Here is an 11,787-nt window from a genome sequence, read left to right on the forward strand (position 1 = left end):
TGAAGCTAAGCATGGCAAGAGTAAGTCCATAGGGTGCATGGATCACTAGGAAATCACATGGCCAAAACTGAACTTCATGTTAACAGGCTGACAGCAACATCATTTAGCAACTTTGGAGCAAGATATGAACAATCTACAGCAAGCTATAACTGCAACCAGGGGCATGAATGGATAGAGCATAACCATATGTTCAAAACATCCTTACTGAAGTATCTCAAAATAAGCATGGATCTCTCTGTAGCATCAAGTTTACATGGCATAAAAATAACAGCAGAACATGGACTGAAATCAGCAACAACAAGTACCCTACTTAGCAAGCTCGATGCACTCAGCACACAAATCACAAAAATACATGGCATACACCCCTGGAAAGATGGCATGACATAGATCAAAACACATGTAGACATCAACCTCATAGGATGCACACATCAATCATGGCAAAAATGACAAATGAGCAAGCTATAACAGTTTCAGCAGATTAACATCACTTAGCACTCTTCCAACAGCATTTCGGGCATCAAGATGAGCTCAAATGAAAATGATGTAATGGAATGAAATGATGTACTCGTTGAGACGAACAATTTGACATATTACACGCACGAAACGGAACTACGGATGCAGAGATACAGCAGGTTAAACATGGCATGATTATGCAATAATTTTAGGACTTAGGAAATTCGAGGGGGGGGGGAAAGAGAGTCAACCTCCAGATCGGATCTGGGCCGGGCACCGGAGTTGCGGACGAGGAGGGGCTGCCGGCGTGGGAGGGCGGCGGAGGCGATGGCGAGGCGCCGGAGGAGCTCGGCTCTGGGCGCGGGGAGCACGCCTGGGGCGGCGGCGCTTCTCCGGCGACCGGAGGCGGCAGGGCCGACGAGGAGGGCCGGCGCGGGGCAGCGGCGCAGCTCGCCGGGCGGCCGGGAGGCGGCACTGCGGGGCGGAGGCAGCAGCGATTCGATCGAGGCGAGGCGCGGCGGCGCGGAGGTCACTGGCGAGGCGGCGGGGCGCAGCGGCGGCGAGGCATCGCGGCGGCGGGCGGCGGGCGGCGACCGGGCCGGGCGGCGGCGCGACCGGGCGGCGGCGGGCGAGGAGCGGGCCCGCGCAGGCCCCGGATGGGCTCCGCGGGCCGCGGCGGCGGGGAGGGCGCGGGTGCCACGTGGCGACGTGTGAGTGGCTGTGGCGGCGGCGGAGATTTCGTCCGGCGAGGCCGGACGTGTCCGGTGGCGGCGGGGGCGATTTTTAGGTTTTCGGGGGAAAATTGATCCGAAAATGGAGAGGGGGAGACGTTTTTATAGGTGGAGGGAGCTAGGAGAGTCCAAATGAGGAGCGGTTTTCGCCCACACGATCGTGATCGAACGACCGAGAGCATGGAGGGGAGTTAGGTGGGTTTTGGGCCACTTTGGAAGGGGTGTTGGGCTGCAACTCAAAGAGGGCTTTGCGGTTACCTGGTTAACTGTTGGAGTATCAAACGACCTCCAAATGGCATGAAACTTGACAGGCGGTCTACCGGTGCTATACCAAGGCCGCTTGGCAGACCTCGGGCCATTCCGAGAAAGTTTAACACCCACTCACGAAAAGAGACAAGAGGGGAACGCCGGAGGACATAGGAGCACCGGATTGCAAAACGGACAATGGGGAAAAGCTCGGATGCATGAGACGAACACGTATGCAAAATGAAATGCACATGATGACATGATAAAATGCAACACGCAAGCAAATGACATGGCAACGACGGCGAAAAACTGGCAGACACCTGGCGCATCGGATCCGGTGCGTTACAACACTCCTCCACTAACAAGAGATCTCGTCACAAGATCTTAGGACCGAGACGAGAGAGAAAAAAGGGATGAGGTGAAACAAGAACTCAAGAGAAGAAGCAAAGAATCGAGAGCACTCGAGAAGAAGAGAGGAACGACGAGAATGACGAGAATCAAAAGCTCACGGAATCAGATAGACTATGAATGCTCTCCGGTTAGAACGAGATAAGAAGCGAATAAGACTGAAAGGATTTAGGCAGCACTCCGGCTAAACATGGAGGAATAGAACATGAACTAGAGAGGATGGAATGATACTTGAAGAAGACATGGCACAAAAACTCCGGAAAGAATTGAAAGAGTTGAGTGAAAAGAACGGAGAAGAAAAGATACTTGAATTTCTCCAACAAAATCTTGATGAACTCTTGAAGGATGAAATAAATCATGAAGAACCACCATGAAGAACTCCGGTACAAAAGGATGATGAGATAAAATTGAAGGATGAAAGAATAAGATGAGCCTTGCGATGATTTAGATGGAGGTTCCGACGAAATTGCCGAGGAAATTGAACTCCGGAAAAGAAAAGATGAAAAGACTTGGAACTAGAATTTATTCATCGAGAACAAACTCCGAAGGAAGGGATTGATCACTTGGATGAAATAAGAATAAGATTTATTGTATGCTTATCCTTCATCAAATTAAATTGATGACAAGCAATGGATTTTTGCATACTACTTATTCTTCTTGAAAAAGAATTGAGAAGTTACATATCGCAAACTTGAGAAGGTCTTCATGAACCACCGGTAAGATTGAAAAGAACGAAAGGATTAATATGATGACAAAGGAAAAAGAATCTGAATGAACCACCGTAAGAATTGGAAATGAAAGTAGCAAAGGCAAAATTCACCGGGAAGAATTAGAAGAACAAATAAGCTAGAGGGGATTTAGATGCAAAAGAATAAAGAGATCATGAGGTGATTAAAGAGCACTTGAACGAAGCACTGGGGTAATAGAGAACGATAACTGGAATGATGGCCTCCGGTAAAAAGAAACGGGGAAACAACTACTGACATGCTCCGGATGGGTAAGAAAAAGAATATCTAACAATTGGAATAATTCGAGAGGATGATAACATGAAAGAGGTTGAGCCGATGATGAAATGATCTGAAAGAGATCTTGGAGAAGGCAAGTGACTGATGGGATCCATTCTTACATCACACTTGAAAAGAATTAGAGAATAGCTCCGGGGAATTAGAAGAGTCAGGTAAGATCCTGGAAAAAGACCTGTGGGTTAGGGCCCACTAAAGAAAACACCGTTGGGAAGGGATGTTGAACAGATAAAAGGAGCACCGGAACAATTGATATATTTGAATGAGGTGACAACCTCGAATTAATTAGAACACAGACGAATCTTCTGAGATGTCCTGAGCACTCCGGAAGGATAAACTGGCGAGAGGCGAACGAGCAGGGAAACACTTGATCCAAGGAAAAGAATGTGATCAACCCGAAAAACTTGAATTGAATCCACCGGAAAAGAAAAAGAGATGAAGAATGTCGAACGAGGTGAGAATTCACCGGTTGAAACAATTGAGGGAAGACTGAAGAGGCTCCGTACGAATGAAATTGATGGTCGAAAGAGACTCAGACTCCGGGAAGAAAAAAGGGTGGGAGGGCGGGAAAACAAAAGAAACTCGGAAGGGAAATCGACGAATATCTTGAATAGAAAACACCGGTTGAGAAAATTGATGAAAGAAAGCAAAGACTTCGCACGAGTAGGATGGATACTCGATTAGGGACTCCGGTTCCAAGGAGGAAAGGGAGGGCGGGTGGGAAAAACAACAACTAAGGATTGAACTCAAAGATGAAGAGGCTCGAGTCAACTTGACGAGAAATGCACCGGATGAAAAGAGATGAGAACCAACAATCAGAAAACCAACTGCGTGAACCTAAAGAAATTTTTTTGAAGGGAAGAGAAGTAGTCAAAGCACCTACGTCAAGATTCCTCACCAGAGCGACGAAGGGGCTGAGGAGTAAAAGAATTCCTACTCTCCGATATAACTAGACTCCGAAAACAGTTTTCTTCTAGACTCAACAATGGCCAAACTACACGATCAATCAAGGGGGCTCCTAAGGTCGGTTGAGGCTCTGATACCAACTTGTCACGCCCAATATGCGACCCTATCCAAAAGGAACTCGAAGGTCCCACCAAGGATAGACCCGCATATTGGAACGCTTTTGCAAGGTGGATATCATTACATCAACATTACATAATAGATGGGGATACATACAATAGGCATACAATGCCACACGAATACAACATCACAATACATAAGAGCACCATCCGACTACGGATGAAACATAAACAGAAACTCGAACGACATCCACCCTTCTAGCCCAGGCTGCCCACCTGGAACCTATCCCCTGATCGAAGAAGCAGAAGAACTCAACGCAAGCAAGCATCGCTCTCGCGTCATGATCATCGCACAACCTGTACCTGCAACTGTTGTTGTAGTAATCTGTGAGGCACGAGGACTCAGCAATCCCATTACCATGGGTATCAAGACTAGCAAAGCTTAATGGGAAAGGAAGAGGTAAAGTGGTGAGGTTGCAGCAGCGACTAAGCATGATATGGTGGCTAACATACGCAAATAAGAGCGAGAAGAGAAGCAAAGGAACGGTCGTCAACTAGTAATGACCAAGAAGTGATCCTGAACTCCTACTTACGTCAAACATAACACAGAAACCGTGTTCACTTCCCGGACTCCGCCGAGAAGAGACCATCACGGCTACACACGCGGTTGATGCATTTTAATTCGGATCTGGTGTCAAGTTATCTACAACCGGACATTAACAAATTCCCATCTGCCTATAACCGCAGGCACGGCTTTCCAAAGATTATACCCTACAGGGGTGTCCCAACTTAGCCCATGATAAGCTCTCGCGATCAATGAAGGAATAGACCTTCTCCCAGGAAGACCCGATCAGACTCGGAATCCCGGTTTACAAGACATTTCGACAATGGTAAAACAAGACCAGCAAAGCCGCCCGATGCGCCGACAATCCCGATAGGGTCTGCGCATATCTCGTTCTCAGGGCAACACCGGATAAGTCAAGCTACGAGTAAAACCAACCCTCAAGTTGCCTAGAGGTGGCCCCGCAGGCTGCTCGGTTCGGACCAACACTTAGACAAGCACTGGCCCGGGGGGGCTATAATAAAGTTGACCCTCGAGAGAGCGACTCCCAAGGGAAAATTAGGTGGTGGTGAGGCAAATGGTAAAACCAAGGTTGGGCCTTGCTGGAGGAGTTTTATTCAAAGCGAACTGTCAAGGGGGTCCCATAAATCACCCGACCACGTAAGGAACGCAAAATCCGGGAACATAACACCGGTAAAACGGAAACTAGGGCGGCAAGAGTGGAATAAAACACCAGGCATAAGGCCGAGCCTTCCACCCTTTACCAAATATATAGATGCATTAATAATATAAGAGATATTGTGATATCCCAACCAAAATCCTGTCCACCATGGAGAAATCTTCAACTTCACCTGCAACTAGCAACGCTATAAGAGGGGCTAAGCAAAAGCGGTAACATAGCCAAGCAACGATTTGCATAGGAAAGGTGTCAAAAGGTTAGAGGTTCATGGCAATATGGGAGGCTTGAAGAGCAAATGATAGGTAACGCAGCATAGCGATAGAATGAAGCGACTAGCATAACAATGATAGTAGTGAGATCCAGGGTAGCGGTCATCTTGCCTGAAATCCCACAAGGAAGAAGAACGAGTCCATGAAGAAGACGAACGGATGAAGCCGAACCAACCGTAGACGAACGAATCCTCACGATCGCAATGAAACAGGAACTATCGAAAAGAAGCACACAACATGGTAAACACACCACACATGGAAAAGGCATGATGCACAACAAGCATGATGCATGACAAAGCTACATGAAGCTACTCATGGCAAGAGACGATGCAAACAAGAGCAACACATCAAGGCAAGTTTAAATGAGGCCGGGAACAACATATAACAATTCCGGTAAGTCCTCATATGCAAATTTCGAATTTGGACCAGATCTGAACAAACATTATGTTCAAGTTGTTAAACAACAAGTTAAGATGCACAAGGATGATCTACACGAGATTCTAGTCAAGTTACATATAAAGTTCCTTAGATTTGGAGCTACGGCCTCGAAAATATGAGCAAAACAAGTTAAGCATGGCATTGATGCAAAATGCACCCAAACATCAAGAAAACACTCTCAAAACAAGGATGCAACATTATAATATGAAACTACATGCAAAATCAAGCAAGTTTCATATAGAGCACACTCAAAACGGAGCAACGGTTCAACACATACACTCTATACAAGTCATAGCAACAATCTGTCCAAAACAGCAAGTAGGCATATTACAAGCATCAAAACAACATGCTACAGGACCTCAACAAGAAATAAAAAGGCATGGACATGATGTACAGGTAAAGCATAACAAAACATGAACACTGAGCTATTTCCAGAAAAGACTAGAACATGCTCAAACAGACATGGAAAGATTGCAAATAATAACAGTTACAGACTTATCAGGAAATAACATCAGGTTGCAATGTTCAGAGCTATCAAACAACATGTTACAGGAACTTATCATGGAAAACAAAGGCATGGCATGAATCTACTAAATACGTAGAACAAAAGTCCCTTACTGACCATGAGCCAAAAAGGATCAGAAAATATGATGGCACCCATGTAAACATAGCAAGTTATATTACAGATTCAAACATGGCAGGAACAGAATTATGAAGGCATGTAGATGAGCTTGTGCAACTCACTACAGAGCAATACATGGCATGGCAAGGCAACCAACAGTAAGAAGGCATGTTTATGAAGCTAAGCATGGCAAGAGTAAGTCCATAGGGTGCATGGATCACTAGGAAATCACATGGCCAAAACTGAACTTCATGTTAACAGGCTGACAGCAACATCATTTAGCAACTTTGGAGCAAGATATGAACAATTTACAGCAAGCTATAACTGCAACCAGGGGCATGAATGGATAGAGCATAACCATATGTTCAAAACATCCTTACTGAAGTATCTCAAAATAAGCATGGATCTCTCTGTAGCATCAAGTTTACATGGCATAAAAATAACAGCAGAACAGGGACTGAAATCAGCAACAGCAAGTACCCTACTTAGCAAGCTCGATGCACTCAGCACACAAATCACAAAAATACATGGCATACACCCCTGGAAAGATGGCATGGCATAGATCAAAACACATGTAGACATCAACCTCATAGGATGCACACATCAATCATGGCAAAAATGACAAATGAGCAAGTTATAACAGTTTTAGCAGATTAACACCACTTAGCACTCTTCCAACAGGATTTCGGGCATCAATATGAGCTCAAATGAAAATGATGCAATGGAATGAAATCATGTACTCGTTGAGACGAACAATTTGACATATTACACGCACAAAATAGAGCTACGGATGCAGAGATACAGCAGGTCAAACATGGCATGATTATGCAATAATTTTAGGACTTAGGAAATTCGAGGGGGGGGGGAAGAGAGTCAAGCTCCAGATCGGATCTGGGCCAGGCGCCGGAGTTGCGGACGAGGAGGGGCTGCTGGCGTGGGAGGGCGGCGGAGGCGATGGCGAGGCGTCGGAGGAGCTCGGCTCTGGGCGCGGGGAGCACGCCTGGGGCGGCGGGGCCGACGAGGAGGGCCGGCGCGGGGCAGCGGCGCAGCTCGCCGGGCGGCCGAGAGGCGGCACCGCGGGGCGGAGGCAGCGGCGATTCACGCGGGGCGAGGCGCAGCGGCACGGAGGTCGCCGGCGAGGCGGCGGGGCGCAGCGGCGGCGAGGCATCGCGGCGGCGGGCGGCAACCGGGCTGGGCGGCGGCGGTCGAGGAGCGGGCCCGCACAGGCTCCGGATGGGCTCCGCGGGCCGCGGCGGCGGGGAGGGCGCGGGTGCCACGTGGCGACATGTGAGTGGCTGCGGGCGGCGGCGGAGATTTTGTCCGGCGAGGCCGGACGTGTCCGGTGGCGGCGGGGGCGATTTTTAGGGTTTCGGGGGAAAATTGATCCGAAAATGGAGAGGGGGAGACGTTTTTATAGGTGGAGGGAGCTAGGAGAGTCCAAATGAGGAGCGGTTTTCGCCCACACGATCGTGATCGAACGACGAGAGCATGGAGGGGAGTTAGGTGGGTTTTGGGCCACTTTGGAAGGGGTGTTGGGCTGCAACTCAAAGAGGGCTTTGCGGTTACCCGGTTAACCATTGGAGTATCAAACGACCTCCAAATGGCACGAAACTTGACAGGCGGTCTACCGGTGCTATACCAAGGCCGCTTGGCAAACCTCGGGCCATTCCGAGAAAGTTTAACACCCACTCACGAAAAGAGACAAGAGGGGAACGCCGGAGGACATAGGAGCGCCGGATTGCAAAACGGACAACGGGGAAAAATCTCGGATGCATGAGACGAACACGTATGCAAAATGAAATGCACATGATGACATGATAAAATGCAACACGCAAGCAAATGACATGGCAACGATGGCGAAAAACTGGCAGACACCTGGCGCATCGGATCCGGGGCGTTACAGATTGACAACCCCTTTATTGCGTTGGTTGCGAGTTCTCAGTTTGTTTGTGTAGGTGCGTGGGACTTTTGAGGAGACTCCTACTGGATTGATACCTTGGTTCTCAAAACTGAGGGAAATACTTACGCTACACTTTGCTGCATCACCCTCTCCTCTTCGAGGAAAACCAACGCAAGCTCAAGACATAGCAAGAAGGATTTCTGGCGCTGTTGCTGGGGAGGTCTTCGCTCAAGTCAAGACATACCAAGTACCCATCACAAACCCATCTCCCTCGCATTTACATTATTTCCCATTTGCCTCTCATTTTCCTCTCCCCCACTTCACCCTTGCCATTTTATTCGCCCTCTCTTTCCCAATCTCCTCCTCTCTTTTTGCTTGCCGTTTTTCTGTTTGCTTGCGTGTTGGATTACTTGTTGCCATGCCACAAGATAATACCAAGTTGTGTGACTTCTCGAATACCAATAATAATGATTTCCTTAGTACTCCGATTGCTCCTCTTAATGATGTTGAGTCTTGTGAAATCAATACTGCTTTGCTGAATCTTGTTATGAAAGATCAATTCGCCGGCCTCCCTAGTGAAGATGCCTCTACTCATGTAAACAATTTTGTTGATTTGTGTGATATGCAAAAGAAGAAAGATACGGATAACAATATTGTCAAATTGAAGTTATTTCCGTTTTCACTTAGAGATCGTGCTAAAATTTGGTTTTCGTCTTTGCCCAAAAATAGTATTGATTCTTGGAACAAGTGCAAATATGCTTTTATCTCTAAGTATTTTCCTCCTGCTAAGATCATCACTCTTAGGAACGATATTATGAATTTTAAACAACTTGATCATGGGCATGTTGCCCAATCTTGGGAAAGAATGAAATTGATGCTTCGCAATTTCCCTACTCATGGTTTGAATTTATGGATGATCATACAAATTTTTTATGCTGGTTTGAACTTTGCTTCTAGAAATCTCTTAGATTCGGCCGGGGGAGGCACGTTTATGGAAATCACGTTAGGATATGCTACAAAATTGCTTGATAATATTATGGCTAATTATTCTCAATGGCACACCGAAAGATCTTCTAGTAAAAAAGTGCATGCTATAGAAGAAATCAATGTTTTAAGTGGAAAGATGGATGAACTTATGAAGATGTTTGCTACTAAAAATACTCCTCTTGATCCCAATGATATGCCTTTGTCTTCCTTGATTGAGAATAATAATGAATCTATGGATGTGAATTTTGTTGGTAGGAATAGTTTTGGAAACAATGCTTATAGTGGAAATTTTAATACTAGACTGTTCCCTAGTAATCCCTCTAATAATTATGGAAATTCCCACAATAATTCTTATGGTAATTTTAATAAGATTCCCTCTGATTTTGAGAATAGTGTGAAGGAATTTATGATTTCTCAAAAGAATTTTAATGCTTTGCGAAGAAAAATTGCTCAAAATTGATGATTTGGTTAGGAATGTTGATAGACTTTCGCTTGATGTTAATTCTCTTAAACTTGGATCTTATTCTCCTAAGCATGATATCAATGAGTCTCTCAAAGTAATGAGAATTTACATTGATGAGTGCAAGGAAAGAACCGCTAGATTGCGTGCTAAAAAAGAAAGTTTTTTAAAAGCGTGTTCTTCTAGTTTCCGTGAAAGTAATGATGAGGATCTTAAAGTTATTGATGTGTCTCCGATTAGATCTATGTTTTGCAATATGAATTTTTATGATTATGGGAGTGATGATGAATCAACTTTGCCTAGAAGGCATCCCAAAAATTCGGAGTCTTTAGATCTTAATGTTAAATTTGGTAAAAGTGAGACTGGAGAATCCTCAACTTCTAATAATATTGAACCTACTATCTCGGATTTCAAGGAATTTGATTATGATAATTGCTCTTTGAAAGGTTGTATTTCCTTATTGCAATCCGTTGTTAATTCTCCTCATGCTTATAGTCAAATTAAAGCTTTTACCAAACATATTGTTGATGCCTTGATGCAATCTTATGATGAAAAACTTAATTTGGAAGTTTCTATACCTAGAAAACTTAATGATGAGTGGGAACCTACTATAAAGATTAGAATTAAAGATTATGAGTGTTTTGCTTTGTGTGATTTGGGTGCTAGTGTTTCCACGATTCCAAAAACTTTATGTGATATTCTAGGTTTCCATGATCTTGATGATTGCTCTTTAAATTTGCACCTTGCGGATTCCACCATTAAAAAGCCTATGGGAAGGATCAATGATGTTCTTATGTTGCAAATAGAAATTTGGTGCTCGTAGATTTTATCGTTCTTGATATTGATTGCAATCTTTCTTGCCCTATTATTCTCGGTCGACCTTTCCTTAGAACGATTGGTGCGATTATTGATATGAAGGAAGGGAACATTAGATTCCAATTTCCTTTAAAGAAAGGCATGGAGCACTTTCTAAGAAAGAAATTCAAATTACCTTATGAATCTATCATGTGTTCTACTTATGAATTTAGTGCCAAAGATGGCACTAGTTAAATCTATCCTTGCTTTTATGCCTAGCTAGGGGCGTTAAACGATAGCGCTAGTTGGGAGGCAACCCAATTTTCTTTATGTTTTTTGTTTTTGCTCCTGTTTAGGAATAAATCTTGCATCTACCTTCTGTTTAGAAGTGTTTTTATCTTTTAATTAGTGTTTGTGCCAAGTAGAACCTATAGGATAACCTACGATGATAGTTGATTTGATTCTGCTGAAAAACAGAAACTTTACACGCACGAATATAATTTTGTTAAATCACAGGAACGTGCTTTTGCGTTGATTATTTTTGCTTCTGTTCAATAGATAAATTGTCCAGGACTTCCTATTGTGGCAGGATTTTTAGAGTTCCAGAAGTTTGTGTTAGTTACGGATTGCTATAGAGTGTTCTGTTTTTGACAGATTCTGTTTTTCGTGTGTTGTTTGCTTATTTCAATGCATCTATGGCTAGTAATTCAGTCTATGAACCATAAGGAAGTTGGAATACAGTAGGTTTAACACCAAATTAAGTAAAGAATGAGTTCATTACAATACCTTATGTGGTGTTTTTGTTTTCTTTCACTAACGGAGCTTATAAGATTTCCTGTTGAGTTTTGTGTTGTGAAGTTTTCAAGTCTTGGGTAAAGCTTTTATGGACTATGGAATAAAGGATGGCAAGAGCCTAAGCTTGGGGATGCCCAAGGAACCCCAAGACATTCAGGAATAGCCAAAAGCCTAAGCTTGGGGATGCCCCAGGAAGGCATCCCCTCTTTCGTCTTCGTTCATTGGTAACTTTACTTGGAGCTATATTTTTATTCGCCACATGATATGTGTTTTGCTTGGAGCGTCGTGTATTATATTAGTCTTTGCCTTTTAGTTTGCCACAATCATCCTTGCTGTACACACTTTTTGGGAGAAGCCTATTTGATTATAATTTGCTAGAATACTCTATGTGCTTCACT

The sequence above is a fragment of the Triticum aestivum genome, chromosome 4B (assembly GCF_018294505.1).
Source record: "Triticum aestivum cultivar Chinese Spring chromosome 4B, IWGSC CS RefSeq v2.1, whole genome shotgun sequence".
Taxonomy (NCBI): Eukaryota; Viridiplantae; Streptophyta; class Magnoliopsida; order Poales; family Poaceae; genus Triticum; species Triticum aestivum.